Source organism: Salmo salar, unplaced genomic scaffold, assembly GCF_905237065.1.
Source record: "Salmo salar unplaced genomic scaffold, Ssal_v3.1, whole genome shotgun sequence".
NCBI lineage: Eukaryota > Metazoa > Chordata > Actinopteri > Salmoniformes > Salmonidae > Salmo > Salmo salar.
This window is the reverse complement of record NW_025550937.1, coordinates 482860-495191: the sequence shown is the minus strand read 5'-3', so window position 1 is coordinate 495191 and position 12332 is coordinate 482860. Positions and strand designations below refer to the sequence as shown.

The window sequence follows — 12332 nt, the reverse complement described above, 5'->3', positions numbered from 1 at the left end:
TTACCAATAACAGAGACTACAACAAAACATGCTAACCTCTCACCATTACCAATAACAGAGACTACAACAAAACATGTTAACCTCACCATTACCAATAACAGAGGCTACAACAAAACATGCTAACCTTTCACCATTACCAAAAACAGAGGCTACAACAAAACATGCTAACCTCTCACCATTACCAGTAACAGAGGCTACAACAAAACATGCTAACCTCACACCATTACCAATAACAGAGGCTACAACAAAACATGCTAACCTCTCACCATTACCAATAACAGAGACTACAACAAAACATGCTAACCTCTCACCATTACCAATAACAGAGACTACAACAAACATGTTAACCTCACCATTACCAATAACAGAGGCTACAACAAAAATGCTAACCTCTCACCATTACCAAAAACAGAGGCTACAACAAAACATGCTAACCTCTCACCATTACCAGTAACAGAGGCTACAACAAAACATGCTAACCTCACACCATTACCAATAACATAGGCTACAACAAAACATGCTAACCTCTCACCATTACCAATAACAGAGGATACAACTAAACATGCTAACCCTTCACCATTACCAATAACAGAGGCTACAACAAAACATGCTAACCTCTCACCATTACCAATAACAGAGGCTACAACAAAACAAGCTAACCTCTCACCTTTACCAATAACAGAGTTTAAACAGAACATGCTAACCTCTCACCATTACCAATAACAGAGGCTACAACAAAACATGCTAACCTCTCACCATTACCAGTAACAGAGGCTACAACAAAACATGCTAACCTCACACCATTACCAATAACAGAGGCTACAACAAAACATGCTAACCTCTCACCATTACCAATAACAGAGGCTACAACAAAACATGCCAACCTCTCACCATTACCAATAACAGAGGCTACAACGGAACATGCTAACCTCTCACCATTACCAATAACAGAGGATACAACAAAACATGCTAACCTCTCACCATTACCAATAACAGAGGTTACAACAAAATATGCTAACCTCTCACCATTACCAATAACAGAGGTTACAACAGAACATGCTAACCTCTCACCATTACCAATAACAGAGGCTACAACAAAACATGCTAACCTCTCACCATTACCAATAACAGAGACTACAACAAAACATGCTAACCTCTCACCATTACCAATAACAGAGATTACAACAAAACATGCTAACCTCGCACCATTACCAATAACAGAGGTTACAAAAGAACATGCTAACCTCTCACCATTACCAATAACAGAGGCTACAACAAAACATGCTAACCTCTCACCATTACCAATAACAGAGGCTACAACAAAACATGCTAACCTCTCACCATTACCAATAACAGAGACTACAACAAAACATGCTAACCTCTCACCATTACCATTAACAGAGGCTACAACAGAACATGCTAACCTCTCACCAATACCAATAACAGAGGCTACAACAAAACATGCTAACCACTCACCATTACCAATAACAGAGGCTACAACTAAACATGCTAACCTCTCACCATTACTAATAACAGAGGATACAACAAAACATGCTAACCTCTCACCATTACCAATAACAGAGGCTACAACAAAACATGCTAACCTCTCACCATTACCAATAACAGAGGCTACAACAAAACATACTAACCTCTCACCATTACCAATAACAGAGGATACAACAAAACATGCTAACCTCTCACCATTACTAATAACAGAGGCTACAACAAAACATGCTAACCTCTCACCATTACCAATAACAGAGGATACAACAAAACATGCTAACCTCTCACCATTACCAATAACAGAGGATCATTCCTCATTATTCACGATTCATTCCTGATTATTCATAATCATGGTAGCATCCACATGAATGTAGAAGTGTTCAGAAACATCTTCTATTCTTACTGACAATACAAGTGAAGTGTCTCCAAAATGACAGGTCATTATTCACCATTCAGTTTCTATTCGGAAAAACATAAACCAAAACACAACCAAGACAAACTGCAAATGAATTCAACAAGTTAGTAGAATCACAAGCTTGATGTAATCACTGCAGGCATGGAACATGGGCCTAAATACTAAACTTATGACAACTTTAATACAATATAAGTGAATTTGCCCGAATATGTACAACTTTTCAAATGGAGAACTAAATACATTCTTTCTTTCTAACGTAACAACTATGTATGAAAATACCCTCAAATAAAAGGTGACATTCTGTACTGTCACCTAATATGAAACATTCTATCTCAAATCCAAAATGCTGGAGCATAGCACAACATTTAAAACTGTAAGCTTCACTGTCCAAACACTTGTACTATGTGTGCCTGGTAAACACATGTGGATCTGGTGAACAGTTATCACTTGTTGACCAACTACAGGAATACTGACCTCAGAGTCTCCAGTCTGCAGTGTGGATTCTCCAGTCCAGCAGAGAGCAGCTTCACTCCTGAATCCTTCAGGTCATTGTTACTCAGGTCCAGCTCTCTCAGGTGTGAGGGGTTTGACTTCAGAGCTGAGACCAGAGAAGCACAGCCTTCCTCTGTGACTCCACAGCCTGACAGCCTGCAACGAAATCATCATGACTTCACAAACACACTGTTAATTTAACACCAGTAGTGTAGATGGACAACGGCAGATGCATTTGGTTTATTCTCTCAAACAACATATAGATTCATCTTCCATCTCTTAGAATTGTATGGTCATATTGTAATACTAGATTGAATATCTGATTCAATATGTTATTCAATACAATATTATATACACATCATAATACATATTTTTCTCTAAACTGAATATTTCTTCCTGATGATTAGTTCTTATATGTAATTTTATTTATTTATTTTATTTACTCACAGAGCAGCTCTGGAGGCTTTGACCACTGGCAGCAGCCTCAGAAGACCTTCCTCTGATCTGGAGTATTTCTTCAGGTCAAACACATCCAGCTCCTTTTCTGAAGTCAGCAACACAAAGACCAGAGCTGACCACTGTGCAGGTGACAGGTTGGGTTCTTGAGAGACTTCCTGAGCTCAGGTAGCTTTGGATCTCCTCCACTAGAGAATGGTCATTCAGTTCATTCAGACAGTGGAACAGATTGATGCTCCTCTCTGGAGAGGGATTCTCCCTGATCTTCTCCTTGATGTACTTGACAGTTTCATCATGGCTCAGTGAGCTGCTTCTTGTCTTTGTCAGTAGACCTCGTAAGTGCTTCTGATTGGACTCCAGTGAGAGGCCCAGAAGGAAGCGGAGGAACAGGTCCAGGTTTCCTGTCTCACTTCGTAAGGCTTTATCCACAGCACTCTTGTAGAAAGTAACTTCAGACTCGTCTTTTGTTCTGCGTTGTTTGAGTTCCATTAGATTCTCATTTTTGTTTATGAATGAGAGGAACACATATACAGCAGCCAGAAACTCCTGAATGCTCAGATGAACAAAGCAGTACACCTTGACCTGGTACAGCACACATTCCTCTTTAAAGACCTGTGTGCACAATCCTGAGTACACTGAGGCTTCATTGACATCAATGCCAGCCTCTTTCAGGTCTTCTTCATAGAAAATCAGATTGCCCTTCACAAGCTGTTGAAAAGCCAGTTTTCCCAGTGACAGAATGCTCTCTTTATTCCAGTGTGGACCTGTCTCTTCTTTCCCAAGATACTTTTCATTCTTCTGTTTGGTATGAAACACCACTAGGTGTGTGTACATCTCAGTCAGAGTCTTGGGCATCTCTTCTGTCTTATGTTTCAGCATGTGTTCGAGGACTGTTGCAGAAATCCAACAGAAGACTGGAATGTGGCACATGATGTGGAGGCTCCTTGATGTCTTTATGTGTGAGATGATTCTGCTGGCCAGGTCCTCATCACTGAATCTCTTCCTGAAGTACTCCTCCTTCTGTGGGTCATTGAACCCTCGTACCTCTGTCACCTGGTCAACACACCCTGAAGGGACCTTATTGGCTGCTGCAGGTCGGGTAGTTATCCAGAGGAGAGCAGAGGGAAGCAGATTTCCCTTGATGAGATTTGTCAGCAGAACATCCACTGAGGTTGACTCTGTGACGTCCCAACAGATCTTGTTCTTCTGGAAGTCTAGGGGCAGTCGGCACTCATCCAGACCATCAAAGATGAACAGAACTTTGTACTTGTCGTAGTTGGAGATTCCTGATTGTTTGGTTTCCATTGAGAAGTGATTGAGAAGTTCAATCAAAGTGTTTTTTCCCCCTTTCATCAAGTTCAGCTCCCGGAAAGGGAATGAAAATACAAATTGGACATCCTGATTTGCTTTTCCTTCAGCCCAGTCCAGAATGAACTTCTGCACAGAGACTGTTTTTCCAATGCCAGCGACTCCCTTTGTCAGCACAGTTCTGATACGTTTGTCTTGTCCGGTTAAGGGTTTGAAGATGTCGTTACATTTGATTGCAGTCTCTGGTCTTGCTTGTTTCCTGGTTGTTGTCTCAATCTGTCTCAGCTCATGTTCATTATTGACCTCTCCTGTTCCACCCTCTGTGATGTAGAGCTCTGTGTAGATCTTATTGAGAAGTGTTGGGTTTCCTTGTTTAGCGATCCCCTCAAATACACATTGAAACTTCTTCTTTAGATTAGATTTGAGTTCACGTTGGCAAATCACAGCAAGCTCATCTGAATGAAGAAATAACACAGAGGATGTTAATATTATGTCTGTTTTAATGCCTACAGTATTGTAGGACTGTTAAAGTTTTACATTATAACAATTATTCTCTTAACTGACAGTATAAATGTGTAAATGTTTTCATAATGCATTACAGACTGGTGTGACTGATTATAATATTATTGGTGTTATTGATGGTATTATTAATGTTGTCTCTCTCTCTCTGTCTCTCTCTCTAAATTAATCAACACAACACATCCCTGCTGCTACTTGATGAGGTCACTAGGTGTTGTGTTAAGGCTGCTACAATATCATTGAGTTACTCAGCTACTTTAGCTGTACTTTAGCTACAGCTTTTAAATGTTATAAAACAGCATTCAACATGAGGCAGACAGGTCTTACATTTCTCCAGTGTGTCAGCAAGCTCCTTCTGGTTCATTTTCCTTAGGACGTGCAGTGTGATCTTCAGAGCTCCCTCTCTGGCACTGCTCTCCTGCTTCTCATCTTCAGCATCCACCACTTCCTCATCCTGCTTCTGACTCTCAAAGCCTTCTGGGAGTTCTGGACTAAGAATCCTCTTGAACATCTTCAGCTCGTTCTTCACAAATGTCATCATTTTCTCTTCAAGCAACTGAAATAAATAAATAAAATAAGTTAAGCAAGAGAAGAAATGCTTTCTCATTAACACAATAATGAATAATTGACAGATCAACTTTACTTGAGGAAAACAAAAACAAATGTTCATAACAGGACCACATACACTGAATATAGAGTCCAGGTCTGTTTGATGACTCTGGGAAGACTGACCACTGAGAATCTCTGACTCTGATCTCTCCTGTTGGTTTCTGTGGACAAAACATGAGATTACATCTCCTCATCCAGGGAGTACACACACACACACACACACACACACACACACACACACACACACACACACACACACACACACACACACACACACACACACACACACACACAGGGAGGGAACGTTGTGTTTGTTTAATATTGTTTTAGGACTATGAAAATGGACTAAAGGGTTAGCCTATGGATTATGAAAACAACCAAAAGAAATGTGAAAATGGGAGAGGAGAAATGACTAGAGACAGTGTTGTTTAACTCACTGACCATGACCCATGAGTTCTTCTTACCTTTGTTCAGTAGAAAAGTCTCCCTCTCTAAACTTTATAGGTTGACCCATAGACTGCTCACTCTTCATGGACACACAGCTGGGGACAGGGGAGGCTGGTCTCTCCTGCTTGATTGGACTTCAACACAACAGAGACAAACATTACATCTCTCATCTACTCTGATCTCAGATGGGAAACATAAGAAGAGTTCCAAAACGCAACATATCACTTTACAGAAATGAGCTTTTATTGTTTAAAGAAATTATGTATTAATTATTACATCTCTCACAGACAAGGATTTGTTTAAAATCTATCACTTGATGGTTTCATTTCAGAGAGACAAAAATCATGATTTTTTATGCAAAATGCTGTATATCTCCCTCACTCTCAAATGTGACCGACCGGCTCAATTTGGTAATTAACTAAATAACTACATATATAGTGATTTTGGTTTATGTCAGTTTAATTGTTTGTTATGGTATAAGTTGTTATTTTATGATTGTAAGTGATAAAATTAACTAGTCATTCTCAGTAATTACTACTTTAGTAAGGAATAACACATTTTTTTCAGCACTAATGCAGTTGCTAAATAATTCCAATAGATGGGAACATAAGACCACAATGACATTTCAGAATATTAGTTTAGTTTTCTCCCTGGATACACCACCACTCCCCACGCTTCGGCAGAACCCCTGCAGTACCTCCGCAGACCCCGGATTGAGAACCCCTGATTTAGCAGATGCTCTTATCCAGAGAGATTTACAGTAAGTGCATTCACCTTAAGATAGCTATTTATTTTGGAAATAAACTTAATTAATTATTCATAAAATTGTTATCTCACCTCTTAGCTTTGGTGTCATGTCCCCCAGAGAGATGCATTTTGGAGGCAGGGCCCCCTTCCTCTCTCTCCCCAGAGAGACTCATTTTAGAGACAGGGCCCCCCTCCTCTCTCTCCCCAGAGAGACTCATTTTAGAGGCAGGGCCCCCCTCCTTCCTCTCCCCAGAGAGACTCATTTTAGAGCACTGACCCCTGTAAACAGAGATCCAACATGTTGGTTGTGGTTAACACAGTGACAACTAAACAGAGATCCAGCATGTTGGTTGTGGTTAACACAGTGACAACTAAACAGAGATCCAGCATGTTGGTTGTGGTTAACACAGTGACAACTAAACAGAGATCCAGCATGTTGGTTGTGGTTAACACAGTGACAACTAAACAGAGATCCAGCATGTTGGTTGTGGTCAACACAGTAACAACTAAACAGAGATCCAGCATGTTGGTTGTGGTTAACACAGTGACAACTAAACAGAGATCCAGCATGTTGGTTGTGGTTAACACAGTGACAACTAAACAGAGATCCAGCATGTTGGTTGTGGTTAACACAGTGACAACTAAACAGAGATCCAGCATGTTGGTTGTGGTTAACACAGTGACAACTAAACAGAGATCCAGCATGTTGGTTGTGGTTAACACAGTGACAACTAAACAGAGATCCAGCATGTTGGTTGTGGTTAACACAGTGACAACTAAACAGAGATCCAGCATGTTGGTTGTGGTTAACACAGTGACAACTAAACAGAGATCCAGCATGTTGGTTGTGGTTAACACAGTGACAACTAAACAGAGATCCAGCATGTTGGTTGTGGTTAACACAGTGACAACTAGTTCTTGACTGTCAATTGTTCTCATGTATTCATTACCTCTTAGAGAAATAAAACATTTACTAACAGACATAAAAACAGTCAGGTGATTTAAAGCATCACATTAACATGTTGTTGTGACATTTCATCTCCATGGTAACTGTCAATAATAATAATAAGTCATTGTTTGTTAAGGTAGTTACAGACAGAACAACAACAATAACAATAATAATAATAATAATAATAATAATAATAATAAGTCACTGTTTGTTTAGGTAGTTATAGACAGAACAGAAACAATAATAATAACAATAATAATAATAATAATAATAATAATAAGTCACTGTTTGTTAAGTTAGTTATAGACAGTTCAGCAACAATAGTAATAACAATAATAATAATAATAATAATAATAATAATAATAATAATAATAATAATAATAATAATAATAATAATAATAATAATAATAAGTCACTGTTTGTTAAGGCAGTTCTAGACAGAACAGCAACAATAACAATAATAATAACAATATTAATAATAATAATAATAATAATAATAAGTCACTGTTTGTTAAGGTAGTTATAGACAGAACAACAACAACAATAATAATAATAATAATAATAAGTCACTGTTTGTTAAGGTAGTTATAGACAGTACAACAACAATAATAATAATAATAATAATAATAATAAGTCACTGTTTGTTAAGGTAGTTATAGACAGAACAGCAACAACAACAATAATAATAATAATAATAATAATAAGTTACTGGTTGTTAAGGTAGTTATAGACAGAACAGCAACAATAATAATAAAAGTAATAATCATAATAATAAGTCACTGTTTTTTAAGGTAGTTATAGACAGTACAACAACAATAACAACAATAATAATAATAATAATAATAATAATAATAAGTGACTGTTTGTTATGGTATTTCTACACAGTACAGCAACAATAATAATAATAAGAACAATAATAATAATAATAATAATAATAATAATAATAATAATAATAATAATAAGTCACTGTTTGTTAAGGTAGTTATACATTTTACATTTTACATTTTAGTCATTTAGCAGACGCTCTTATCCAGAGCGACTTACAGTAGTGAATGCATACATTTCATACAATTTCATACATTTTTTTTTTTTTTATAGACAGTACAGCAACAATAACAATAACAATAATAATAATAATAACAATAATAATAATAATAATAAGTCACTGTTTGTTTAGGTAGTTATAGACAGAACAACAACAACAATAATAATAATAATAATAATAAGTTACTGTTTGTTAAGGTAGTTATAGACAGTACAACAACAATAATAATAATAATAATAATAATAATAATAATAATAAGTCACTGTTTGTTAAGGTAGTTATAGACAGAACAGCAACAACAATAATAATAATAATAACAATAATAATAATAATAATAATAATAATAATAAGTCACTGTTTGTTAAGGTAGTTATAGACAGTACAGCAACAATAATAATAATAATAATAATAAGTCACTGTTTGTTAAGGTAGTTATAGACAGAACAACAACAATAATAATAATAATAATAATAATAATAATAATAATAAGTCACTGTTTGTTAAGGTAGTTATAGACAGTACAGCAACAATAATAACAATAATAATAATAATAATAATCACTGTTTGTTAAGGTAGTTATAGACAGAACAACAACAACAATAATAATAATAATAATAATAAGTTACTGTTTGTTAAGGTAGTTATAGACAGTACAGCAACACGGGCTAAAATGGACATGATTGATCCGAGGAGGAAATTGTTGATCCATTCAGAAAGGATTTTTTGCATCAAGTGAGAGATGTTATATTATGTAAAGTAGACTAGGTTATAATGTATAATAGCAGTTTGTTAGTGATATGCAGATCAAGGTCTATACCTCGGCTATAGCCTACATATCATAGATGACCAGTCTAAACCTGTTCAGATCAACATAATGTTATAGTCCTACCAGTAGCAGGACAGAGAATGTACTGTATATAACCTACATATCATAGATGACCAGTCTAAACCTGTTCAGATCAACATAATGTTATAGTCCTACCAGTAGCAGGACAGAGAATGTACTGTATATAACCTACATATCATAGATGACCAGCCTAAACCTGTTCAGATCAACATAATGTTATAGTCCTACCAGTAGAAGAACAGAGAATGTACTGTATATAACCTACATATCATAGATGACCAGTCTAAACCTGTTCAGATCAGTTCACAGAGAACATCAGGTTTGTCGGCATGATAAGTGATCATAGCCTTATAATAGTTTGTAGGTAGTCTAGACCAACAGTACGAGAGTCTGCCCGTCTTTCCTACATACCAACATATTTATTCAATGTTACCGAGAAATATGTGCCACAGTTTCAACAGCCATTTTGTAACTGCGTAGACAACACACTTACTTTCACGTTCATATGAGGAAATCACAAAACTTCTGACAGTCACTGGTGCAGCCGCCTGTTTTCTTGCAGATGAAGTAGCTTTCACAGGCAACTCATTCAACCAGCCTAAACAACAGGAAATACAAGATGTCAAATGGTCAAAAGTGAATCTCAATAGAGCCATCTACATTAGAAAGGGGTATATTTCTGCAGATGTTGGATCTTAATTTGAGCCAGTTTGCTACACCAGGAAAATAATCCTGCAGAAACAGGACATTTGAATTATTGTGTGGATTATAATTAATGAACAGTTTTAAAATGGAAAAGTGGAATTTATCATCTTCAGAAACCTTTTCTAAAGTTTAATTACACTCAAATACACTACAAGTTTAGTTTTTCTGCAACAGGGTGATCAAATTAAGATCCTACATCTGTACAGAGTTTATGTCTTTATCTGAAAAGGGCAGTTTGAGTTATTAGCAATAACATTGCAACTGTCAGCTGATATAAACCTCTGTGATTGGATGTTATAGACCCCCATACATATCCCCATGTACAATTATGTGTACAGATGTAGGATCTTAATTTCATCACCCCCACTGCAGAAGAACTTTCCAGCAATGCAGGAAATATATAACTTGTAGTGTATTTGAGGTTTAAAAAGGCTTCTGAAGTTTGTAATTTCCACATAGAAATTTCAGACTTGAGTTTTCTGTCTCAGTAGTAGTAGACTGTTAGGAGTGTTTTACTGTCATTCACTATACTAACATTACACCAACCTGTCTCAGTAGTAGTAGACTGTTAGGAGTGTTTTACTGTCATTCACTATACTAACATTACACCAACCTGTCTCAGTAGTAGTAGACCGTTAGGAGTGTTTTACTGTCATTCACTATACTAACATTACATTTAATTTATCTACACACTTTACTATAATCCCTGGCAGGATTCTCACCTTGAAACTTCATTGCGATTATTTTCTGTTCTGTTCTGTATATTCTGATGGGTGAGGCCTGAGCTGGAATGTGAAGCTAACTGAAGCTGTCTAGCTTTAGAAAACCAGTATATCAAGCCTGTATCATAGTATACCCCTCAGGCTACGTTCAGGTTTCAGCAAGAGGCAGGTATCAACATGCCGAGTCGTAGGCAACAACCTGGGTCGTATTCATTAGTTTACTCCACAGCCAACAGTTTTAAGATGTTAAATAAAACATAAACCGTTTACTCTAAACGCTGTACAATGTGACCTAAACTGTTTCTGTTGCCAAACGTTTTGCTTTTAGATTGTAGATAGTGTAGGAGCGATCACCCTGGGGCACACAGATGGGCACAGAACGAATTCACCCCACGCATCTAAATTATATCCAAAACATTTTAAGGAGAGTAGGACTATTATAACACTGTCCACCAAAAATATAATTAACTATATTAATACACATAACAATATCATCAACTATATTAATACACACAACAATATCATCAACTATATTAATACACATAACAATATCACCAACTATATTAATACACATGACAATATCATCAACTATATTAATACACATAACAATATCATCAACTATATTAATACACACAACAATATCATCAACTATATTAATACACATAACAATATCATCAACTATATTAATACTCATAACAATATCATCAACTATATGAATACACATAACAATATCATCAACTATATTAATACACACAACAATATCATCAACTATATTAATACACATAACAATACCATCAACTATATTAATACACATAACAATCGTCGTCTTACCTTTTATCCCTCAATAGAAACAGAGTCTGAATGATCATTCGGTCGTTGAAAGTTGCTTTCGTTTGCTCTGCTCATTTACATATCAGGTTCTACCTGTTCTCTCTCCGAGTCCCTCTCTCTTTACAGCTCTTACAATGAGCCTTGGCAAACATTCTACAACTGTCTGGAAGTCTATTGGAGGGATGGTGGTGTTCTATTGTGTTGAGACCTGGTGACTGAGACGGCCGTGGCATATTGTGAAACATCAGCAAGTGCAGCAGTCTTCATCACTGAAGCTCCTGCCAATCGTGCCCCAACAATCACCAATCGTTAAGCTCTTCCCGAGCATGGTCGCAGTCTCTGCTGGTTGCAGCTCTTCTCACCCCAGGGGTAGCAGCTCCTCTCTCCCCAGGGGTAGCAGCTCCTCTCTCCCCAGGGGTAGCAGCTCCTCTCTCCCCAGGGGTTGCAGCTCCTATCTCTCCCCAGGGGTAGCAGCTCCTCTCTCCCCAGGGGTAGCAGCTCCTCTCTCCCCAGGGGTAGCAGCTCTTCTCTCCCCAGGGGTTGCAGCTCCTCTCTCCCCAGGGGTAGCAGCTCCTCTCTCCCCAGGGGTTGCAGCTCCTATCTCTCCCCAGGGGTAGCAGCTCCTCTCTCCCCAGGGGTAGCAGCTCCTCTCTCCCCAGGGGTAGCAGCTCCTCTCTCTCCCCAGGGGTAACAGCTCCTCTCTCCCCAGGGGTAGCAGCTTCTCTCTCCCCAGGGGT

At 37.6% G+C, this 12332-nt stretch overlaps 2 long non-coding RNA genes across 2 annotated transcripts; both read right to left on the bottom strand.

Moving 5' to 3' along the window:
* Positions 1-5408: 5408 nt before the first annotated feature.
* Positions 5409-6642, bottom strand: LOC123740290 (uncharacterized). The gene is made up of 3 exons (XR_006768283.1): positions 6587-6642; positions 5767-5883; positions 5409-5463 (listed from the first exon to the last, which is right to left on the bottom strand). It is a non-coding gene; the product is annotated as an uncharacterized lncRNA (long non-coding RNA).
* A 42-nt stretch (positions 6643-6684) lies between these two features.
* LOC106603833 (uncharacterized) lies at positions 6685-11832 on the bottom strand. The gene is made up of 3 exons (XR_006768274.1): positions 11596-11832; positions 9831-9935; positions 6685-6775 (listed from the first exon to the last, which is right to left on the bottom strand). It is a non-coding gene; the product is annotated as an uncharacterized lncRNA (long non-coding RNA).
* Positions 11833-12332: the final 500 nt, after the last annotated feature.